General features: G+C 48.9%; 1 protein-coding gene across 2 annotated transcripts in view; it reads left to right on the top strand.

Moving 5' to 3' along the window:
- EXOC6B (exocyst complex component 6B) overlaps nucleotides 1-23275 on the top strand; it is a 218729-nt gene that overhangs the window by 35768 nt on the left and 159686 nt on the right. The window lies entirely within an intron of this gene.

Below are 23275 nucleotides of genomic sequence, written 5' to 3'. Positions count from 1 at the left end.
ACTAGTGACCAATATAATCCAGCCTTCTTCCTTAGATGGAGTGTGGTGTGCACCAATGGCCAAAGAAGCTACATTTCTGATGCAAGTATTCTGAGACAGGGAATAGATAACTGGCACTCATTCCGAATCTGACCGGACACAGGTTAGAGCTCAACGTCGAGCCTACCAAGTGGCGATAGCGACGGCGAAGAAGAATTTCTTCACCGCCTCTATTGCATTTGCAGAAAACAGCAGCAGGAGACTTTTTCAGGTGGTTCACAATTTAGCGGAACCACCTGCAACATCGGGGCCCAGTACGGGCCACATGTTCTCCTGCAATGATTTTGCAAAGTTTTTTGCAGATAAAATCGCTCAGATTCGGGAAGAAGTAGACTCCACCGTGGGAGCAGGACCGGGGCGGGAGAGTGCTAGAGTTCTGTCTGGTCAAGTTGAGTGGGATCAATTCCAATCTGTTACCTCCGAGGATGTGGACAGGCTGCTTGGACGAGTGAAACCAACCACCTGTCTCTTGGATCCTTGCCCATCCTGGCTTATAAAAGCTAGCCGGGAAGGACTGGGCGATGGGCTTCGTGGGGTGGTGAATGCTTCCCTCCGTGAGGGAGCCTTCCCAGACCCGCTGAAAGAGGCGGTTATTAAACCGCTTCTTAAAAAACCATCTTTAGATGCGGCCAGTCTCAAATCTTCCATTCTTGGGCAAGGTGATTGAGCGAGCGGTTGCCGAACAACTCCAGGCACGCCTGGAAGAAGCGGACCATTTGGATCCCTTCCAGTCGGGATTCAGGCCTCATCATGGGACTGAAACTGCCTTGGTCGCACTGGTTGATGATCTCCGGCGGGCTAGGGACAAAGGTGAGAGCTGTTTCCTAGTTCTGCTGGATCTCTCAGCGGCGTTTGATACCATCGACCATAACATCCTTCTGGACCGTCTTGAGGGGTTGGGAGCTGGGGGCACTGTCATACAGTGGTTCCGCTCCTTCCTCCTGGGCCGTGTTCAGAAAGTGGTGGTGGGGGATGAGTGTTCAGACCCCTGGGCTCTCACTTGTGGGGTGCCTCAGGGTTCTGTCCTCTCCCCCATGCTTTTCAACATTTACATGCAGCTGCTGGGAGAGATCATCAGGAGGTTTGGGCTGGGTGTTCATCAGTATGCGGATGATACCCAGCTCTACCTCTCTTTTAAATCAGAACCAGTGAAGGCAGTGAAGGTCCTGTGTGAGTGCCTGGAGGCGGTTGGAGGATGGATGGCGGCTAACGGATTGAGGTTGAATCCTGACAAGACAGAAGTACTGTTTTTGGGGGACAGGAGGCGGGCAGGTGTGGAGGATTCCCTGGTCCTGAATGGGGTAATTGTACCCCTGAAGGACCAGGTGCGCAGCCTGGGAGTCATTTTGGACTCACAGCTGTCCATGGAAGCACAGGTCAAATCTGTGTCCAGGGCAGCTGTTTACCAGCTCCATCTGGTACGTAGGCTGAGACCCTATCTGCCTGCGGACTGTCTCGCCAGAGTGGTGCATGCTCTGGTTATCTCCCGCTTGGACTACTGCAATGCGCTCTACGTGGGGCTACCTTTGAAGGTGACTCGGAAACTACAACTAATCCAGAATGCGGCAGCTAGACTGGTGACTGGGAGCGGCCGCCGAGACCATATAACACCGGTCTTGAAAGACCTACATTGGCTCCCAGTATGTTTCCGAGCACAATTCAAAGTGTTGGTGCTGACCTTTAAAGCCCTAAACGGCCTCGGTCCAGTATACCTGAAGGAGCGTCTCCACCCCCATCATTCTGCCCGGACACTGAGGTCCAGCTCCGAGGGCCTTCGGGCGGTTCCCTCATTGCGAGAAGCAAAGCTACAGGGAACCAGGCAGAGGGCCTTCTCGGTAGTGGCCCCCGCCCTGTGGAACGCCCTTCCAGCAGATGTCAAAGCAATAAACAACTACCTGACATTCAGAAGACATCTTAAGGCAGCCCTGTTCAGGGAAGTTTTTAACATGTGATATTTTACTGTATTTTTGGTTTTTTATGGAAGCCGCCCAGAGTGGCTGGGGAGGCCCAGCCAGATGGGCGGGGTATAAATAATAAATTATTATTATTATTATTATTATTATTATTTCGTCCTCTTAGTCCTGTTCGACTCTCTGTGACCCCATGAACCAGAGAATGCCTTGGAAACTTTCACTTTCTTCTCAGAGCTTCTCCTTTTTTATGTCCATGGAGTTTTCTTGCCAAAATACTGAAGTGGTTTGCCAGTTTCTTTTCCAGGTGGATCAGATTTAGTCTAAACCCTCGGCCATGACCTGTCCATCTTGGGTGGCCCTGCATGGCATGGCTCATAGCTTCTTGGAGTTCTTCAAGCCCCTTCACCACGGCAAGGCAGTGATCCATGAAGGGGCTTTATTTATTACAGTCAAACTTTTACTAAGGGGATGGTTCCACCTTAATGGTTCTGAACTTCAGTTTGAAAAGAGACACCCTCCAGTTCAGACCACTTAGCCATTTGCATAAGAAGAGTTAAACTGGGCAAGTCTTTTGGGGGACAAAAGCCAGGATCCCACTTCCTTAGCAGTGGCCCTGAACCTCTTGAGGTGGTGGCCTTAGTCTGCATGAGAATACAGGAGCTCCTCACGTATTCCCTCCCTTAAAGTTCATTTGCGGTTCCCATCAATTGGCCCTCTGGTAGGAACCATTGGTACTGGCTCCCCCAGGAGGTCGCCTTGGACTGGTTCCTGTAAGGTTTTGCATGGTATGAATTTTCTTTGGGGTAGTCTTAGATTTTAGTCTCACCAGTGAATAGGAAGTAATAATAGCAAAGGCCCATTCTCAGGCTGCCTCCAATGTGTTAGCACTGAAAGGTGATTTTTTTTTTTTTTAAATTATTTATTTATTTATTTGCTTTTCTGATAGCATTCCACATCAACAAAACATGAATAAAAACGATGCAACAAAGAAAAACTTTTCCTTTCAAAGATTTCAAAGAATCGACAAAAATCAGTTTTCTTTGCCAGTCCTTAAAATTTTAAATATCATTAATTATAGGTACTGTTTGAAATAGAAATAGCATCTTTGGGAGTATATTCATTTTTATAGCAGAAATTTTACCCAACAGTGACAATTGCATTTTACTCCAAATTTGCAAATCTTTCCTAATTTATTTCCAAACCCTTGCGTAATTGTTACTAAAGATATTGTGGTTATTCACAGTTAACCATATCCACAGATATTTTACTTTATTTTCACTCTTTATACCACTAATTCTTTCCAAATCTTTTGTGAGTTGAGCATCCATATTTTTGACTAGCATTGTTGTTTTTTGTTTGTTTAGTTAAAAACCTGCGAAGTTACCAAACTCCTTTATTTCTTCCAAAAACTTTCTAGTGGGTTTTCCAGAGCCAAAACTACTTCATCTGTGTATGCTTTTAACTTACAATTTTGTTGGTCCATTTTATACCCCTTTTTGTCATTATTCCTTATCTTTTGTGTCAGTGCATCCAAAATCAAAATAAACAGGAACAGGGACAAGGGGCACCTTTGCCTGGTTCCTTTCATAACTTTGCATCCCTCAGAGATAATGTTTTTTACAATAAGATTTGCTCGTCATTCAGGATATATAGCTTCTATCGCCTTTAATTCCCCCCCCCCCCAAAATCCATTTTCCTCAGAACTAGCCCTGGAAGGTTTAATGGCCAGACTTTATATTTCCAGTACTGAGAACCTTTGGCAGAGCAGTGCTTTTGTTTCTCTTGAGTCCTGGGCATGTGGCAGGCCCTTCTCACAGAGCTTTGAATTTTAGTCCATACAATCCTCTTACCCACATGATCACTGCTTAGACAATTTTGAAATTTTAAGCAGTACGTCAGTGATTTTAAATAAGTAAACATAAAGTAATCCAGGATGGTTCCAGCTTCAGGTTCCGAGTAGAGTTGTGTCCCTGTCAGATTCTGTTGGCCATTCTGGGGTTGCAGCACTCATCTTGCTTTACAGGTCGAGGGAGACGGCGTTTGTCTGCAGACAGTTTTTCTGGGTCATGTGGCCAGCATGACTGAGACGCTTCTGGCGAACCAGAGCAGCGCACGGAAACGCCGTTTACCTTCCCATTGGAGCGGTGCCTATTTATCTACTTGCACTTTGACGTGCTTTTGAACTGCTAGGTTGGCAGAAGCAGGGACCGAGCAATGGGAACTCACCCCGTCACGGGGATTCGAACCGCCGACCTTCTGATCGGCAAGTCCTAGGCTCAGTGGTTTAGACCACAGCGCCACCTGAGTCCCAAATGCTGGTCCTACTCATAATCAATTCATTCAAGTTAATGGACATGACTAATGTAGGCTCCTTAATTTCCATGGGTCTACTCTGAGTAGTACTTAGTTGAATACAACCCATAGATTCTTCCATTGTGCATTAATAACCCAGGTGTTCTCCATAGTCTCTTTTGATGGACCAGCCCACCAGAATGGCTTTCTCTATCAAAGACAGACCATGGTGATCCTTTCAAGCCCATGAAAGCTCATAAACTGTTGCAGGTATTAAAGATCTAGGAAGTGCCTTTTGTCTCTTGGAATTTAAATTGGTCTTATTAAAATGACCCGGGTTTACCTGATGCAAACAGTTAGAAGCTTGATTGTTTATGGAAATATTTAATGTTTGGCCACGAACGCAACCATGTTTCTGGAAAAGTTGCTCTGTGTTGGGCTCGTGGAAAGTACTAATAGCTTTCATTTGTCTTTTGGTGCCCGACTGGCGGGGAATGCATCCGCAAAGGCAATCCCTGTCCAGCTGAAGCTGTTTCCCAGTAACCGAGAAGCAAGAGAACACTTTGGTTTTGCCGTTGTATTTTTTGCTTGTTTCTTCCGGTGGCTTTTTCATCAGTGGGTGAGCAAGCCCCCTAAAAATCTCTTGTTAACAGAATGGTTTCCCTTCTTGGCTTAGGTGATCAAGGCAAAGAAGGCTTGAATTCAGCCTCTTTTTGCTTCTTCTTGGAGAACCACACCATGAGCTGGACTCTTCATTCATTTATTCAAAATGTTAGCTAGCCACTCTTCAGTTGAAGATCTTCAACTACTGTATTGTCAAAGGCAGCTGCTGGTTGTTCAAACTGCAATAACCTGAACAGGCTGTTGCCAGTGCCTAGATAGCTTTTCGCTCTAAGAAGAGCTTTGCAGCACCCTAGCCAGTTTTATTATGGCACAATCTTTTGCAGACTATTAGATGCATGGAGTGTGATCCTCAGTTGACCTGGGCATAAAGGAAAAAGGTGCAATCTGTGGCAGTTCAGTTAGAGTTTAAATATGTTCAAATTAACTCTTTGCAACAGCAATAATTGATAACAAAGTCTTCTTAAAATTGCTGAGTATATTAGCACCTGTAGTGATACAGAAAACTATTCTCTCTCTTCAGATACAAATGAATAGAATTTCCATTTTTATTAAGTTGCAATTTGATAGCTTTGCAGTAGAAGTTTCTGTGTTCCACAGTGGCCAGCTTAAGATCAGCAATAGGTTGACTTGGTGATATTACAGGAATTTATTTTTGTTCTTTGCTGTTTGAATTGTGCCTTGCCTTGAGATGGTTTTGTAGAAGGCAATCAATAAATTAATAAATAAAGAGGAATAGATCATTTGCACCTTCCTTCCTCAAACATTGAATCCAACTTCTCATACTGTGGTGGCTAGATTTAATTAGCCATAAGGGCCAGGAATCGAGAGGACATTTAGTTGGGCTCGTTACTTGCAAGCACCTTGCTGTGTCATCAGTCCACGTTAACTGAAATTGGTCCTTCCCAACAGGGCAAGATTAAGACTGGATACTTCTCTAGGAACTGCCTTATCCATAGCATCAAGAGTGTTTCAAAGGCAAGCGACTTTAAAGTGCTGGGCAAACATGTCACAGCAGGCCTTCCGGGGGTCTAGTGATGGGCCCTCCAGAAACAGCAGCCTCCGAACCAACCTGAAGGGTTCTGCTGTACAGCTATTTGAGGATGCAGTTTATTCAGCAAAGTATGCCTTTTTTACTGCGTCACATGTTGGGCACTGATGTATGCCTTTTTTACTGCGTCACATGTTGGGCACTGATAATAACAACAATAATTTATTATTTATACCCCACCCATCTGGCCAAATATTAAAATACAATAATTCATCAAATGTTACTTACAGATAGGTAGCCGTGTTGGTCTGCCATAGTCAAAACAAAATAAAAAGATTCCTTCCAGTAGCACCTTAAAGACCAACTAAGTTAGTTAGTGAACTAACTTAGTTGGTCTTTAAGGTGCTACTGGAAGGAATCTTTTTATTTTGTTTCATCAAATGTTAAAAACTTTCCTAAACAGGGCTGGCTTCAGATGTCTTCTAAAAGTCAGATAGTTTCCTATTTCCTAGACATCTGATGGGAGGGTGTTCCACAAGGCGGGCGCCACTACCGAGAAGGCCCTCTGCTTGGTTCCCTGCAACTTGGCTTTTCGCAGGGAGGGAACCGCCAGAAGGCCCTCGGAGCTGGATCTCGGTGTCCAGGCAGAACGATGGGGGTGGAGATGCTCCTTCAGGTATACTGGGCCAAGGCCGTTTAGGGCTTTCAAGGTCAGCACCAACACTTTGAATTGTGCCCGGAAACTTGCTGTCTTGAGTGAGATTTCTGTTGCCTGTGCTCTAATCATCGACCTGCTTCATTGCCTGCAATTCCTCCGGTTATCAATATGTCAGACTTGTCAAACTGTCTTGACCCTGAGGTCCAGTGCCCCCGACTCCCAGCCCATGCCATCTCTTCCAGAAACGCTGAAGCACTGGCAGCATCAAGATGAGTCTGTGCAGATGTTTGGCTGTCTTCTTCCCTAGCTGACAGCTGCTTGGTTGGCTTTGGGTTGGTCTTCACTGAGGAACGGAATGTATTGTTGCTTCAAGGTTAATTGTACGAGCATCTGGTCCCCCTTCCCAGCTCTGCCTGTGAATCAACACAGCCCCTCATTCCGTGGTGTAGACTTGAACTGGGAAATGTGACATATACAGTTGTGACGAGCACAGCAGGCTTGATGCCCGAACTGTAGGGATTGTGCTTTTCCAATCCAGGCAAGAGAGTCCCCCAAACCTTTAGCTTTAGAATCCCATGGAAGCCTGTGGAGTCTGGGGCAAAAGCCACTTTAAGGCGACATTTCACAGGTGCTCCACAAGAACAGAAGTAAGATGGCAAAAGCAGCATGTCCAGTTGAATTGAGGCGAAGGTTTGCCTGTTGTGGACTGGAACCGTTTGCGGAGAAGCGTTTTTAGAGCTCCGTAGGGACACAGTTCTTCCACTGATGGCTCTGAACAAAGGAACAGTTCCTTACATGCAATGCAATTAGGGCAAGGCGGAGGCTTCCTTTGGTCATCAACAGTTGGCAGCTCTCTCCGTTGGACGATTGCATCTCCCCCTGAAATTAGCTCCTGGCACCGATAAGCAGCTATTGGCAGATGCTGGCTGTTGTGGTAGAGAGAACACTCAGCGCATCTCGGCTCGCACCACATGGATTGTGCTGGATTTCTTCAAACAGGCCAAGGCAGCCGATGTTGGTTAACACGAACCCTGATGCCACTTGAAAGAATTGTTTTGTGGTGATCCGAGTGCTACATGTTGCACCATTTTTGGACAGCTTTCAGCGGTGTTGGGCAAGTGTTCATTCCGCCTTCCAAACAGGACATTGTTTGTGTGTTTGGGAGGTGGAAGCTGGTAGCAACTTGTGGGATAAATTGTGCTGTGGAATATTGGAAGGTTTTCCTTTGCCCCATAAAAAAGAGTTGCTTCCTGCGCTGGATGAAAACAGTTCCTTAAGGCTATGTGCAAATAAACACAGATGCAAATGGCAGTTGCTGCATTCTGGAAGTACAGGCACTCTGCTGTGCTTAAGCGCATCTGTTCCTCTCTAGGGTGAAGCTCAGGGAAAACTGGTTGTGCCAAATTGCAGCAGAAGCCCATGGTGCACAGGGCTTATTGGCCAGTGGCCATGAAACTACAATCCCACCTCTTCCATCTCCTTCCAATTACCAGAGCAGTTTTATAACCAATTAAAATTGTGTTGTTGTTTTTTAAAAATGTGACATTGACTTGAACATTGAGCAAGGACAAATATTTTTAAAGGGGTGGGGCAAGGCAATGTTTACAATTGTCAACAGCGCTGGAATTACTGGCAAATGTGCTTGTCTTTTACAGGGCCTTTTCTGTGGTGGCTCCCTGCTTGTGGGATGCTCTCACCAGGGAGGTTTGCCTGGCACCTTTGTTACACGACAGGCGAAAACATTCCTCCCAGGCCTTTGGGTATTTAATCTATGGCCTTTTAAACTGTGTGTCTGTGTGGGTGGGTTGGTTTTTGTTTGTTACCATGCATATGATTTTTCATTCTATGTTGTCTAGTCACATGCCTTACCTGAGTGTCCTGAACTTGCCTTGGACTCTGACCTCCTTGCCCTCCGTGGGTTTCTTAGATCTGGCCTGGGAGAGGGCTGTTGGGAGTGAGTTACATCTCTTTAACACTTGATGGTATCCGGTATGTATTTTTATTATATAGCGTAGCAGCTGAGGTATGCCAGGCATGTGAATGGGGTCGCTCCAAACAGTGCTGCCTCTGAGCATCCAGCCTGAGCCTCCAGGAAGCCTCCTGCATCAGAGGCCAAGAATAACCACTCCAGAAGTCATTATCGGATAAAGTTAGTTTCCGCGGCCAAAAGTGTCCGCTCTGCCTCTTCAGGCAGGCGGATGAGAGTGAGCGCTGCCTCTCTCTGAGGAGCATCCACCGGGGAGCTCTCTGGGTCGCTTCCCCTTTCCGATTCACCACGGACTCCTGTTGTTTACTGATGCCGAGGTCGACTGAGAGCATCCCCTGCTCAGTCTCCGCGGAAATGAATGAGGATTGCACCAACGCGCTCCCCTGCTGCTTTCCAAGGCCACTTAAAATGCACTGCTGCAAGATCTTGTTCACTCTCCTTCGCCTAGATGCAGTGCAGTTACATGAGGAAAAGAAGGATTCCCCCCCCCCCCGTAAGATTGGTGTGGTCTCTTCCCCGTGGGTAAAGCATTTTCTCAAAGCGAGGCATTTGGTATAATTTTCAACGGAGAACCCCAAAGGTAAAGGTTTTCCAGGGGTCACTTGGAAGCCTGCAATGCTGCCTTTGTGTGCATTGCTCAGGTAGCCAGGAGCCCTGGAACTGGAAGCCTAACCCAAGGCCGTCCTGGGTTTGCAGTCATCTTCACAGATATTACTGTTATTTATTAAATTTCTATACTGTCCTTCATCTGAGGACCACAGGGCAGTTCACAATATAAAAACACAAAATTCATGCCATAGTAACAAACAAACAACAGCAACCCCCCCCCCCCACGGGTTACGTACCATCCTCCTTACAAACGCTTCGTGTAACGAGCTCTGCTAACCCGGAAGTAGATGCTCCTTGTTGTGAACTTTGCCCTGGGATGTGAGCGGAAGTCATGTGCCGGTGGTGCGGCAGCAGCAGGAGGCCCCATTAGCGAAAGCGCGCCTCATGTTAAGAACGGTTTCGGGTTAAGAACGGACCTCCGGAATGAATTGAGTTCGTAACTGGAGGTACCACTGTATTAAGATCTGTGTCTTAAGAATGGTGATATGTTTCAGAGTTTATTCTGCCCTTAGCTAATTTCCCATTAGCTCTCAATCCCCACAGGGCTTATATGATATAAGGCAGGGGTTGGCAAGGTTTATCCCGCCTGGGCCAGTTCACTCCAGCAGAGATCCCTCCGTGGGCTGGATCGCGCATGTGAGTGAGTGCGCCCACCCACGATTTTCGGTATCTGTGCAGACGTGAATTTTGGCGTCTGCACATGCGCAGACGCAATTTCCAGCACTGCGGAAGCGAGTCCCCGTGCTGTGCTGTGCCAGTTTAGCGCAGCTCACAGGGACTCACCGAGCGGGCAGCTCATTTTGGGGGCGGCTCGTGGGCCAGTTAAACGACCCCCATGGGCCACCTGTGGCTCATGGGCCTTAGGTTGCCGACCCCTGATCTAAGGCTTCATTGGTGCTTTCCTTGATCTGAAATGTGACTTTGCCTCTTGTGCCTCTTTCTCCTGGGTCTCTGCACTTGGTGACCCAGGCTTGCTTTGTAACCCACCTTTGGACATGGTTGACTGCGCAGCAGAATTCTTTCCTGTAGTTCAAGGGCTGCCAACCTCTTTGGACCAGTGGGCACACTTTGAATTTCGAGAGGGACATGGCGAAAGTAGAAGCAGAACAATAATTGCTTCTTCTTCCTGGACGATCTCATGCTTGCTCTGGGAAGTCAGCTGCGTCCTGCCAGTCGTGATTGTGGAGGTGCAGCTGTTAAAGGCACATGAACTCTGTTTTCTCCCATGCAAATCCTAAACCACGAAGACATAGTGATGCTCACCAGCTTGGATGGCATGTAAAAGAGCATTGGGCACATTCATGGAGGAAGAGGAGGGGGCTAGCAAGGGCTGCCAGCTATGATGGCTGTGCACTGGCAGGGCGTCATTTCCTGAGGAACGCAAGTGGAGAGGGAGCTGTTGCTCTCAAGTCGAGCTTCGGGGCTTCTGAACAGGATGATGGAGAGACCCCCCTAGGCCTGATCCAGCAGCCAGGCTCTTCTTACGCTCTTACCAGCAACAAAGCAGAGTCAGCCACCTTCTGAGGCCATCCTTTCCTCTGTTGAGCAGCCCTTGCTGTCAGGAAGTTCTTTCTAACATTGAGTTGAAATCTCCTTTCTTGTTAATTCGAAACCCTTTGGTTTTGGTCCTACCTTCCCGAGCAGCAGAGGAAAACTTTGCCCCACCATCTGTGCTGCAGCTCTTCAAATACTTGAAGAAAGCCATCATGATGTTGCCTCCGGATCCAGCTGCTCAGCCCCACGCCCTTGTCCCAGAGGACCCTGGAGGGGGAGCGTTCCTGCCAAGTGCCAGCTTCCAGCAGGACGAGGCTGCTTTCAGCATGGAGTCCAGGCGCTCAGCCCCACTCCCTGGCCACCGAGGGTGGGAACTGTTGCCGGGCATCACACCCGGGAAGAACCAGGGAATGCTGCCTGGGAAGTCCTGGCTCCCTATGGGCACTGCGTCGTTTCTGTTTTCCTCTACTAGATTTTAGTGTGGTTTTATTTGGAGAATATATCTGTAAGCCACTTTGGGAACCTCTTGGGGCCATGGAATGGGATACATTTTAAATAAAGAGTAAATGAATGGCCTCTTCTCTATTCTAAACATGCGCAATACCTGCAGCCGTTTCCCATGGGGTCTCTTGGCCCCTCACCATCTCTATCCCCCTCCTCCGGACAGCTTGCCTCCTCTTCCTCCCCATCTCCGCAGTTGAGAACAGCTTCCTGGGTTCTTTTTCTTCCAGGAGGGTGCTCAGCAACACCCTGTCCCTGGATGGGTGGCTGTCTGCTTATTGCAATCCCTCGTGCCTAAGAGAGGCGTGCCCAGGTGATGCCTCTGTGCCCCTCGTCTGGGGGCCGCTAGTTGCCTTGATGTTCAGTGGGGAAATGCCCTTGCCTGCTGGCAGTGGCTTCCCTGTGTCTGGGGAGAGGCTAATGAAGTTTTCCTCAGCTGCTTGTGTGTTGAAATCCCTGCTGTCGCCACAGCTGCTGCCCTGGCAAGTGGCACATTGCTGGTCCTGGGCTCCATTTGGGCTCTGTTTCCAGGCCAGTTGTGCTCTTCTTCCTCCCCAGAGCCATGTGTGCAGAGCCACTGGTGCGCCATCCCACCCCCCTCTCGCTTGAGAATGTGGTGGATGGAATGACATGTTCGCTGAATGCTGCTCTCATTCCAGATGCTGATGGCTGGCCTCTCAGTGGCCCGGAACAATGTTTAAAAGTGCCGCTTGGGCGGTGTTTCTAATTATCCGCAAGCTGAAGATTTTCAAACCTTGTGTAATCTCCTGCAATGCAGATGGAAGTTGTTGGGGCTCCCCCACCGCCTTTTCTGTGTATACTTTGTAGAAAATCAGATTTAACTGTTCGTGCAGGCGACATCCTTGTCTTACTGCTTGTCAGGCTTTTGGCAGTGGCAATGGCAGGCCGGCTTTGCAGCTGGGAGTCTGCGGGCCCCCTGAGTTACACGGTGCTGCCCACTGTGAGATGGGTGCCTGCATTCTCGTAGAGTCCTGGTGAGTGGATGACCTGAGGCTAAGAAGGTGCTAAGATCTTCAGCACAGCCATGCCTCCCATGCAACCCTTTTTGGAGAGGAATGGGAGCTGCTTGGGAGCAGAAGCGATGATGTCAAAGGAGAGCATGATGATGTCAAAGCCAAAGTGAGAGCATTTGGGTCAAAATTAAGGGAGAGAAGAATAACAGGGACCTCATTGTGGGAGTTTACTATAGATCCCCAAGCCAAACGGAGGACATAGACGATGCCTTCCTGGAACAGATGGCCAAGCATGCAAAAGGAAGGGAGATAGTAGTAATGGGGGACTTCAATTACCCGGATATTTGCTGGATGTCAAACTCAGCCAAGAGCATAAGGTCAAACAGATTCCTCACTGGCCTTGCAGACAACTTCGTTGTCCAGAAAGTGGAGAAGCAACAAGAGGAACAGCCATTTTAGATCTGGTCCTAACCAATGTTGATGACCTGGTTAGTGGGGTAGAAGTGGAAGGATCATTAGGCGCGAGTGATCATGCTCTTCTGAAGTTTACTATACAGCGGAAAGGAGCAGCCAAGCATACTAGGACTCAATTTCTTGACTTTAAGAAAGCCAACTTCATAAAACTTAGGGAAGTGCTGGGTGATATCCCATGGACAGTAATACTAAAAGGAAAGGGAGTTCATGATGGCTGGGAGTCTGTTAAGAGGGAGATAGTAAAAGCACAACTTCAGGCAATACCAATGAGACGGAAACATGGAAGGTGCCTAAAGAAGCCAGGGTGGCTATCTAAAGAACTTTTAACTGAGTTAAGATTAAAAAAGGATGTGTACAAAAAATGGAAAAGGGGGGAAACCACCAAAGAGGAATTCAAACAAATAGCCAGCACGTGTAGACACAAAGTCAGAAAAGCTAAAGCACAGAATGAACTCAGGCTTGCTAGAGAGGTTAAAAGCAACAAAAAAGGCTTTTATGGGTATGTTCGTAGCAAAAGGAAGAACAAAGAAACAGTGGGGTCACTCAGAGGAGAAGATGGCGAAATGCAAACAGGGGACACAGAAAGGGCTGAACTCCTCAATGCCTTCTTTGCCTCAGTCTTCTCCGATAAAGAAAACAATGCCCGACCTGAAGAATTTGGAGCAAATGATTCAGCAGAGGAAACACAGCCCAGAATAACTAAGGAGATAGTACAAGAATACTTGGCTAGTTTAGATGTATTCAAGTCTCCAGGGCCAGATGAACTGCATCCAAGAGTATTAAAAGAACTGGCAGATGTGATCTCAGAACCACTGGCAGTCATCTTTGAGAATTCCTGGAGAACAGGTGAAGTCCCGGCAGACTGGAGGAGGGCAAATGTTGTCCCTATTTTCAAAAAGGGGAAAATAGAGGACCCAAATAATTACCGCCCAGTCAGTCTGACATCAATACCAGGGAAGATTCTGGAGCAGATCATTAAGCAAACAGTCTGTGAGCACCTAGAAAGGAATACTGTGATCACCAATACTCAGCATGGATTTCTGAAAAATAAGTCATGTCAGACTAACCTGATCTCGTTTTTTGACCCGAATTACAATCCTGGTAGATGAAGGGAACGCAGTGGATGTAGCCTACCTTGATTTCAGCAAGGCATTTGACAAGGTGCCCCATGATATTCTTGTAAAGAAGCTGGTAAAATGCGGACTTGACTATGCTACCACTCAGTGGATTTGTAACTGGCTGTCTGACCGAACCCAAAGGGTGCTCATCAATGGTTCCTCTTCATCCTGGAGAAGAGTGACTAGTGGGGTGCCACAGGGTTCTGTCTTGGGCCCGGTCTTATTCAACATCTTTATCAACGACTTGGATGATGGAGTCAAGGGCATCCTGATCAAATTTGCAGATGACACCAAACTGGGAGGGGTGGCTAACACCCCAGAGGACAGGATCACACTTCAAAACGACCTTGACAGATTAGAGAACTGGGCCAAAACAAACAAGATGAATTTTAACAGGGAGAAATGTAAAGTATTGCACTTGGGCAAAAAAAATGAGAGGCACAAATACAAGATGGGTGACACCTGGCTTGAGAGCAGTACATGCGAAAAGGATCTAGGAGTCTTGGTTGACCACAAACTTGACATGAGCCAACAGTGTGACGCGGCAGCTAAAAAAGCCAATGCAATTCTGGGCTGCATCAATAGGAGTATAGCATCTAGATCAAGGGAAGTAATAGTGCCACTGTATTCTGCTCTGGTCAGACCTCACCTGGAGTTCTGTGTCCAGTTCTGGGCACCACAGTTCAAGAAGGACACGGACAAACTGGAACGTGTCCAGAGGAGGGCAACCAAAATGGTCAAAGGCCTGGAAACGATGCCTTATGAGGAACGGCTAAGGGAGCTGGGCATGTTTAGCCTGGAGAAGAGGAGGTTAAGGGGTGATATGATAGCCATGTTCAAATATATAAAAGGATGTCACATAGAGGAGGGAGAAAGGTTGTTTTCTGCTGCTCCAGAGAAGCGGACACGGAGCAATGGCTCCAAACTACAAGAAAGAAGATTCCACCTAAACATTAGGAAGAACTTCCTGACAGTAAGAGCTGTTCGACAGTGGAATTTGCTGCCAAGGAGTGTGGTGGAGTCTCCTTCTTTGGAGGTCTTTAAGCAGAGGCTTGACAACCATATGTCAGGAGTGCTCTGATGGTGTTTCCTGCTTGGCAGGGGGTTGGACTCGATGGCCCTTGTGGTCTCTTCCAACTCTATGATTCTAGGATTCTATGATTCTATGATTCTATGTATATTTTTCGATCACTGGGAGCTCACGTTTGAAGTGACTGATAAATTATCCGAATAGAGTTGAACTTTGGTGCACAAGCAGCCCAATACAGGCAAGAATAATATGGAAAACGTGTTGGCCTCTTGGGTTCAGAAGGTGGGGTATGAATCTTTCCTTCTAGTAGCAGCATCCCAAAGTAAGCCAAGTCATGCCGCTCACCCAGTAGGATGCGGGTGGAGTGCGTCTACGGGCTGAACTTGCCTTGGGCCGTGTCCTGCTCTGGTGGGCCTGGGGAAGGGGAAGGAAGAACATGTTGTGCTATAGGGCTTCTTACCCCCGACCTGAGCATTTTGTGGTTGTATTGGGGGGGGGGGAGATGTCCAATCAGTGGGAGAGGGAAAATGTTGTCATGAGCTCGGCCTACACTCAAGTAGGTCCCTGGCAGAGACACAAGCCCAACTAGCATGTTCTCGCCTTCCTGGTCTTTTGTTCGGTAGCTTCAAAAGCTTTCTTCAGCCTGAACATCACAGCGACCGATGCCAACAGACATCGGCACACTTAGGGATCCGCTGAGTCTTCGCAGCTTTGCGTAACACACCTCAGCAACTCAGCACTTTGGCTCATCTACTTTATTTACATATAAACACACACGGAGCACTGCAACATGCCTCCCCCTCTCTCTAGCATCAGACAGCAAAGAGAAAAAGAACAAAGGACAATAATCCCACTTCACGGAACACAGGAACACAAACATCCTGTATCTGTCACTTCCCACTTTGTGGAGTCAAAACATACCATGTCATGTGAAAGACAAGAGTCCCATGACTGCAACCATGGAGCAGGAATTCTAACATGTCTGCCTTTTGCCCTGAACCTTCCTTTGAGTTACTGTCTCTTGTGTGTTCTGTAACTTTGTGGAATGCACCCCCTCCCCATCCCTGACTCCACTTGAAAAGGCTGACCCCCTTTTCTCTCCACCCTCCAGTTTGCTCCCCGCCCCCACTCAAGCGATACCTCGGCATCCCATTAGTCTCAAAAGCCCACAGATCCTTGTCAGGTTGGGGTTTTCATTCTTTTTAAGACTTTGCCCTTTTACATTTACAAGCACACTCACTCACTCACTTGCTCGCTTCTGTGTGCCTGAGAAGGTCCCTGACTATGCGGAAACTTTTCGCTTATTTCCCCCCATTTCCCCCCATTTCCCCCCATTCCTAAATATAGGTCAGCACCCCACCTGGGGTGAAGAGGCGCATCCTCCCACCAGGCGTGCATGGCCAGGGCACAGAGCATGGGATGATCTCCAGTGTGAGCCTGTTGCCTCAGAGCAGGGTCTTGTGGTCCCTGAAGAGCCCTGTTCTTCAGATGCACTGGGACAGGTGCATATCTACAAATGAATGTAACGGGGGGGGGGGGGGGAGGTAACAGTTGTAGTTAAGAGGTGTTGGGATGCAGGTGATGCCATTTGTGACAATCCACTTGGTGCTTAAATGTATGCAGAATAAGGGCAGTGGCTGTTCACACCAGCAGCGACTGAATCGTCTGAGCTTTGCTGAATAACATGTCTTCTGTGAAGAAGCAGGAAGCTGTTGCCTCGCCCCTCAGACCCAAGCGTGGAAGAGTCGAAGGGGCTGCATCCTGGTCTCCCAGCTCAGTGCTTCAGATCTGGACGTGTTGCTCCTCAGGAGATCTTGGCTTCTGTGAGTCCCTCGTATACCTGGAGGAATGGTGGGTCCACCAGGTCATAGACAAGGAGCAGAGCCTGGCTTGGTCTTATAAGAAGGCTTTGCTGCTTGCTGTAAGTTAATGAGGGAACTGGACAAGACCCTGCAGCCCTTGCCGCTTCCCTGTGGATGGGCCTTGGACCAGAGAGCCCTCTAAGCCCAGCTGCAGTGCTGTATTTGAAGCTGCCTGACGTTGGATCTCTTCCCTTAGCTAGGCTGGTTCTTAGCTAGCAAGTGCTTCTGGGCCGGGGCAGGTTGTTTTCACAAACCATCCTATCCTCGTACATGGGGGGTGGCGGCGGGGGGTCTTGGCTTCCAGATGGGGGCAAGAAGGCATTGCCTGGTGGCAAAACCAATGGCATTTGCATTCAGAAGACCACAGTCCCTGGGTTGAACTTGGGTTTGAGGGGTTTTGGAGAACGGAGCTTGGAAAGGCCTTCTCTTGAAGTCTCTGGGTGGACCAAGCAGCCCTTGGCCAGGTGGACCAAAGTCTGGCTTGCAGGAAGGGCAGCGAGTTCCATCTCTACAAATGGAAGCAGATGATGAAGGATCTGGGTAGAAATTCTTGGAAAGGAGAGGAAGCCGAGCGTCGGGGGACCGGGTGTGTGAGTGTGTTGGTGGGGAGGTGGTGGTGATCGTCAGATTTGCAGACGCAAACATGTTCCCGATCTCTGGGCACGCAGTGCTGCTGGAGGGTTTCGTGCCTCTCTGTTTTCCCTCCGGTTCCATTTCACTCCACATCACAGGATCAGAGCACAAATGTGCTTATTATCATAAAGGCTCTTTATTTGAACGCTACTTGGCTTTCTGCGGAAAACCTCACATGTTTGCTTAACGGGAATTCTATTCCTTTAAGTCTGTGTTTATAACACTCTTATAATTTATAGAAATGTATTAACAGGTACTCCTCCGTATTGTTTTTATGACCTCAGAAAAGAAACTGCAAAACCCTCAGGCTCCCTCCCATTGATCTCACCCACACGCCCCTGCTGGCCACATGGGCTCGGGCGGAAGGCACATTGCGGGGGGACCCTCGGCCCCAGGCGGCAAGCACCTGGCTCCCGGGCCGCAGGAGTTGCCTGTGATTAGTGGCCGAGCTCTAGTGGGCTTCTCTTCAGAGGAGTCTTCTGCTCCAAAGGGCCCCATATTGTGGAATGCAGGGATGGGCAGAGGACAGCAAGCAGGGAAGGGGAGGGGGACTTTTTTTTGGGGGGGGGCTTTTAGCACCAGGCTCTCTTTGTAAAAGGAGGTACAGCGGCACATGATTAAACTCTGGAACTCCCTGCCACAGGAGGCAGTGATGGCCACCAACTTGGATGGCTTCAAAGGAAGATGAGACAAATTCATTGAGGAGGAGAGATTGATTGATGGCCACTTGCCACAGTCAACATGCTCTGCTTCCATGATCAGAGGCTGTGATTGTTCTGAATACTGGAAACCTCAGGAGGAGAGAGCACTGCTCTTGCTTTTGAATCCTGCTTGCTGCTTTTTCACAGGCATCTGGCTGGCCACTGCGAGAGGATGGGCTGGATTGAACCCTGGCCTGATCCAGCCGGCTCTTTTTCTTACCTTCCCAAATGGCAGAGCCGCCGCTTCAAGGCTGTGGTTCCAGGTGTGCTTCCCTAGGTGGGAATAGTTTCACTTCTGGGTTCAGGATCTGGTTGTAGGATTGCTCCCCTCCCCTCTCTCCGCGAGAAGCCCTCCTGAGAAGTCCCCTTGTTCAGAGTCCCCCGGAGCTTCCTTCTGGGGCTGGTCCCCAGCGTTGGCCTAACACAGGGTTCCCCATGTTTCTGAGTTCACTGACCCCTCACTGTCACTTCCTCCAACCCAGATCCTTACGAGTATAAAAGGAACATCAGTATATAACCAACATTTGTTCATCATCAATTACCATTACCAGGAATAATAAAATGTGAAAAATTGTTGTATTGTGGAATCATCTGATTCAACACAGATGCTTCTCGCTGGCGAGGGAGCTCCACTCTGTACATGGCCAAGGCCCTTGATTCCCGAGGCTCATGGTTCCTAATGACATTTATCACACCATGCCTCCCACAGTTCATTCCCACCCCAGGCGCTTTCCCACCCCATGGCCTTTATCCATTCCCTGCAGGGTCTCGTTGACCTGTGTGGGGAGGTTGTCACTGTCAACCACTTTTGGACACCCTGGCCCATGGGGAGCACATGGGGATAAAAAGTGAAGCCTCCTGGGATGAGGCCCTTGATCAGGCATAGGCAAACTCGGCCCACCAGATGTTTTGGGACTACAAGTCCCATCATCCCTAGCTTACAGGACCAGTGGTCAGGGATGATGGGAGTTGTAGTCCCAAAACATCTGGAGGGCCGAGTTGGCCTATGCCTGCCCTTGATGATTAGTGAACCAAACTGGGCAGTCCAGGTGCTGCAAACCCCCCACCCCACCCCAAATGACCTGTTGTTGTTTCAGCCAGAAAGGGCCAAACTATTGCTGCTTTTGTAACAGAAAACACAAGATGGCCACAGCTCTGCTTTTGGTTTTAGGGGAGCTCCTTCCACTCCCAGCCACATATCTCCCTTTTCTGGCTCTCGGGGCATTTCAGCCAACTTCCCAGAAAAACATGCCAACGTGTGGATATCGCCGAGACTCAAGGATCTCGCCTTCACCTCCTGTCTCTGACGCCGCTTTCATAGATAGCACCTACCCCCTTACAGCAATGCCAGCAGTGGCTGAGCAGGAGTCTGCTTGCCAAGTGCTCAGCCTCTGCACTCTCCTCCTCGCGTAGCTCACCGGTTCTCTTTGGGACCCTTCTCTGTCTCATGTGTGGCTTGAGGAGTCATCTCTTCGTTAGACGGCTCGCAGCTTGAGAAATATGGGAGCATCCAAAACGAATTGACCTGCTGCACAGCTTGCAAAACGACTGTGTAAAAGGGCGTCCCTTTCACAGCAACTCTTAGCATGCCATTCATGTGGCCTGACTCTGCCAGCGTGTGCCAGGATGACTGCTGTGTGGCAAAACACTGCAGTGAGCCCAAACCTTGCATTTTGTTTGAAAATGGAGATTTTTTAAATTCAGTTGAAACATTAAGACTTGGGAAAGCCTTGTGGCTTGATGGTTTAATGGCACAGACGAACAGACGAGGGGAAATTCGCATAGATTTTCTTCAGGAGGTGCTGCTGTGTCTCTGTTTCCCCCTCCCCATCCCCCCTCGTCTTTATTCTCCAAGGAAAATGGGTTTTGTAGCCTGGGGAGGAACGGCCTCTTCATGGCTGTAGTTGGATGTGTTTGAATTAGAGAATCACCCCACCATTGCAAGCTGTGAGTGTGGTTTGCTGTGGGCGTGGATAGGCTTAGGGGAGCTGGCCACTTTCATAAATCTTACTATGTAGGCGGTGGCCTCTTCTATGGAAATCAAGGCCTCTGCAAAGGCTCATGAGAGTGATGCCTTTGGCACCAAGGATTATAATCGGAGCCATGCGCGTGAACATGGCCTACCTTGTGCTGCTCAGCTGTGTCCAACCCGAGCTGAAATTCCTCAGCAGAAGGGCCAGTATATAACTAAGGGTCCCCCCTCCTCCAGCATAACTTATTCTGAGCGGGTGAATATCTTGCATTTTGCACGGAATGGAGAGAGAGGCTGCCTCTTCTCTCACCTCGAATTCAGTGGAGCCCTAATCCCCATGCAGCCTTGATCAAGATAACACGAGTGCTAGAGCTCTTTGAAAATCAGGGCATGCCTGGCGCTCCTTCTTGGTACCCCTGGGACGTGGCCAGGGTGCCATCTTATTCCCACGGTCATTCAGGGGCTGTTGTGTCCTGACTGGGGGGCAAGGCAGGCCAGTAGTTGCAGCACCACGGAAAGCTCCAAGTTGCCAGATCTGCTCCACTGAAGCTTAAAGGGTGAATTGAAGCCCCAGTGATTCACGCCTGAGTTGCATCCCTTCTGGACTACTGTCATGCGCTCTACATGGGGCTGCCTTTGGAAAGGGCTCAGAAGCTTCAGTTGTCTCAAAGAGCTTCAGCCAGAGTGTTGACTGGTGCTGGTTACAGGGAGCAGACTACTCTCTATTGGTCTCTTTCTGGGCAGAATTCAAAGTGCTGGTTATGAAGAGAAGAAGAGTTTGGATTTGATATCCCGCTTTATCACTACCCAAAGGAGTCTCAAAGCGGCTCACATTCTCCTTTCCCGTCCTCCCCCACAACAAACACTCTGTGAGGTGAGTGGGGCTGAGAGACTTCAGAGAAGTGTGACCGGCCCAAGGTCACCCAGCAGCTGCATGCGGAGGAGCGGAGACACGAACCCGGTTCACCAGATTACAAGTCTATCGCTCTTAACCACTACACCACACTGGTTATGACCTATAAAGCCCTACATGGCTTTGGTCCAAGCTATCTGAAAGACCGTATTCCCTCATCTAAATCTGCCCAAGTTTTGAGATCTTTGGGGGAGGCCCTTCTCTCGGTCCTGCTACCCTCACAGGCATGCTTGGTGGGGACGTGGGAAAGGGCCTTCTCTGTGGTGGCTCCTCCCAGACAACTCCCTCCCTAGAGAAGCTAGACTGGCTCCATCCTTGCTGTTTTTCCATCAGCAGGCGAAGACTTCCTTGTTCCAACAGGCCTCTCAGAACTGACTGCTTCTAACGAAAGGGCTGGTGCCATGCTGCTTTTATTGTAATTATCTGTATGTTTTAAACAGATTATCTAGATGTATATAGTTCAATTTGTATCAACATTTATTTTAATGATATGCTTTCCTGTGTTTTTAGCAGTTATTATTTTTATCTGTAAGCTGCCTTGAGTCCTGTCAGAGAAAAAGGCAGGGTATATAAATACATAGGAATGCATATATATCCTCATCAACATCTTCAGATGAAGAGCAGTATATAATGTTTAATAATAATAATAATAATATTTGGACTCAGAGCGGCGAACATCATATACCGTATTTTTCGCTCTATAACACGCACCCGACCATAACACGCCCGTAGTTTTTAGAGGAAAATCCGTAGGCATGCCACCCGTAGGCATTCCCTCCATAACATGCACAGACATTTCCCCTTACTTTCTAGGAGGAAAAAAGTGAGTGTTATGGTGCAAAAAATACGGTAAATAATACAATATGCATAAAAACAAGCAATCGATTAAAATAAAGCAGTGAATAGCATTCCCGTCCTGTGCTTCCTGCCACTCATTCAGCTCCTGACCCAGGAGAGGAGCTGCAGAGCATCTGAAGCAGCTGCCACGAAACCAGCTTTTGCAACATGCCGCCCACACTGAGCCTCCAGCTCAGCCACGGAGCTAGCAAAAGGCAAGAGGTGCCCCCTCGCCCAGCTGAGTCACCCTTGGACCTCCCACTGGGCAGCTTTTTCCTCTCTGTTCAATGCCTGCTGCTTCGCCACCATAGGGAGGCTGCCTAGAGCAGCCAGCAACATCCAGCGGGAGCCCAGGCTTTCCCCTCCCTTTTGCCCACCCTCCCCCCATGCCCCCTCGCCAGTCCCAGGGGGGATAAATGAGGGGAGCTAAAGAGTCTTGTACCAAGTGGTGCGCAATCTAGCTTGCCTCTAGAGCCCTCCAGCTCTGCTTTGTGTCTTCAGTTTTTTGGGGCGAGCTGTGGCTTCTGACATGGCAGCACCCCCTGGCGCTTGGCCTCCCAGCCGTGGCTCTGTGGGCATTTGATGTGGCTTTGCCTGGCTCACCTTTCTGTGCTCCCGGTAGGTGAGCTGGCCCTGGAAGAGGCCTCCCGAGAGCTCTCCCGCCTGAGCAGACAGCCGTATAAACAAACACCCTGTCCTGTCCTGAGCACGCTCCAGCCTCTCGGAGGCTTGTTTTCGGCTCTGACCCCGCAACCTTTCCTCCGGTTGGCAGCGCGCTGGCGTTGACAGTCCGGGTGGTTCAGCCAAAGTTGAGAGCGGCTTAGCTGGAGGAGGAGCAGTGGCTGGGATGGTCTGTGTTACTCTGCAAGACCCCCTCGAGGCTGCGCTTTGAATCTGGTGCGCATTTCAAAGCATGTGTTAAACTTTATGCGATACTGATTAAAACGGAGGGCTGGGGGGCGAATTGGCGCGCAGCCCTGCAGCCACATCTGCCAAACGACATGCAAGGAAATGTCTTGCTGCAGCCGAGAGGGCTGAAAGGCTCGTCTGAGCTGCGCTGAGCGATGAAATGGGGGCCGGGGTGGGGTGGGAAGGACACCCAGTCCGAGGCCTCTTGATGCGTGCTGTGCCCGCACAGGCGTTCTGCATGGGCCTGGGTGAGCCCTCTGCTCATATGGTCTTTTAATTTAGGGCCATTTATTTTGCAAGCCCATATGGTAGTAATAGCGAGCCTTTTATCGTGTACTACTTACTCTGCCTTTCAGTTTGGCAGATGTAAAAAAAGAAAAGAAAAGGAGGGCTTTAAATGAGACAGTTTCTCTTAAGACTTGTGTAGGGTTCAGGTGACGTTTGAGCAGCCTGTCTACCTGGGGATGAGCTTGTGTGGGTGTTACTGGTTTGCAAGGGGCTCTCCAGGATGGTCTCAGGCACAAAGAGAGACGCTCCCCATCCCTGTTTCTGAACGGGGGATTCTGCCAGGGGTTGGACCTGGTGTCCTGCTGGGCAGCTGTGAGCCCCCCCCTGCTCTTTCCTGCCACAATTTCCTCCTGGTGTTCCTTTTGATTGTGATTCTCGCCTCATTCCGGAGCACAGAACCCTGGCGACTTTCCTTCATTTGGTCTCTCGTTGAATTTTGGCGTTGCGTATGTTTTGAAT

This window comes from Podarcis erhardii (assembly GCF_964252035.2).
Source record: "Podarcis erhardii genome assembly, chromosome: 9".
NCBI classification, from domain to species: domain Eukaryota; kingdom Metazoa; phylum Chordata; class Lepidosauria; order Squamata; family Lacertidae; genus Podarcis; species Podarcis erhardii.
Note: the sequence above shows the minus strand (reverse complement) of the source record. Positions and strands in the feature narration are given on the sequence as shown.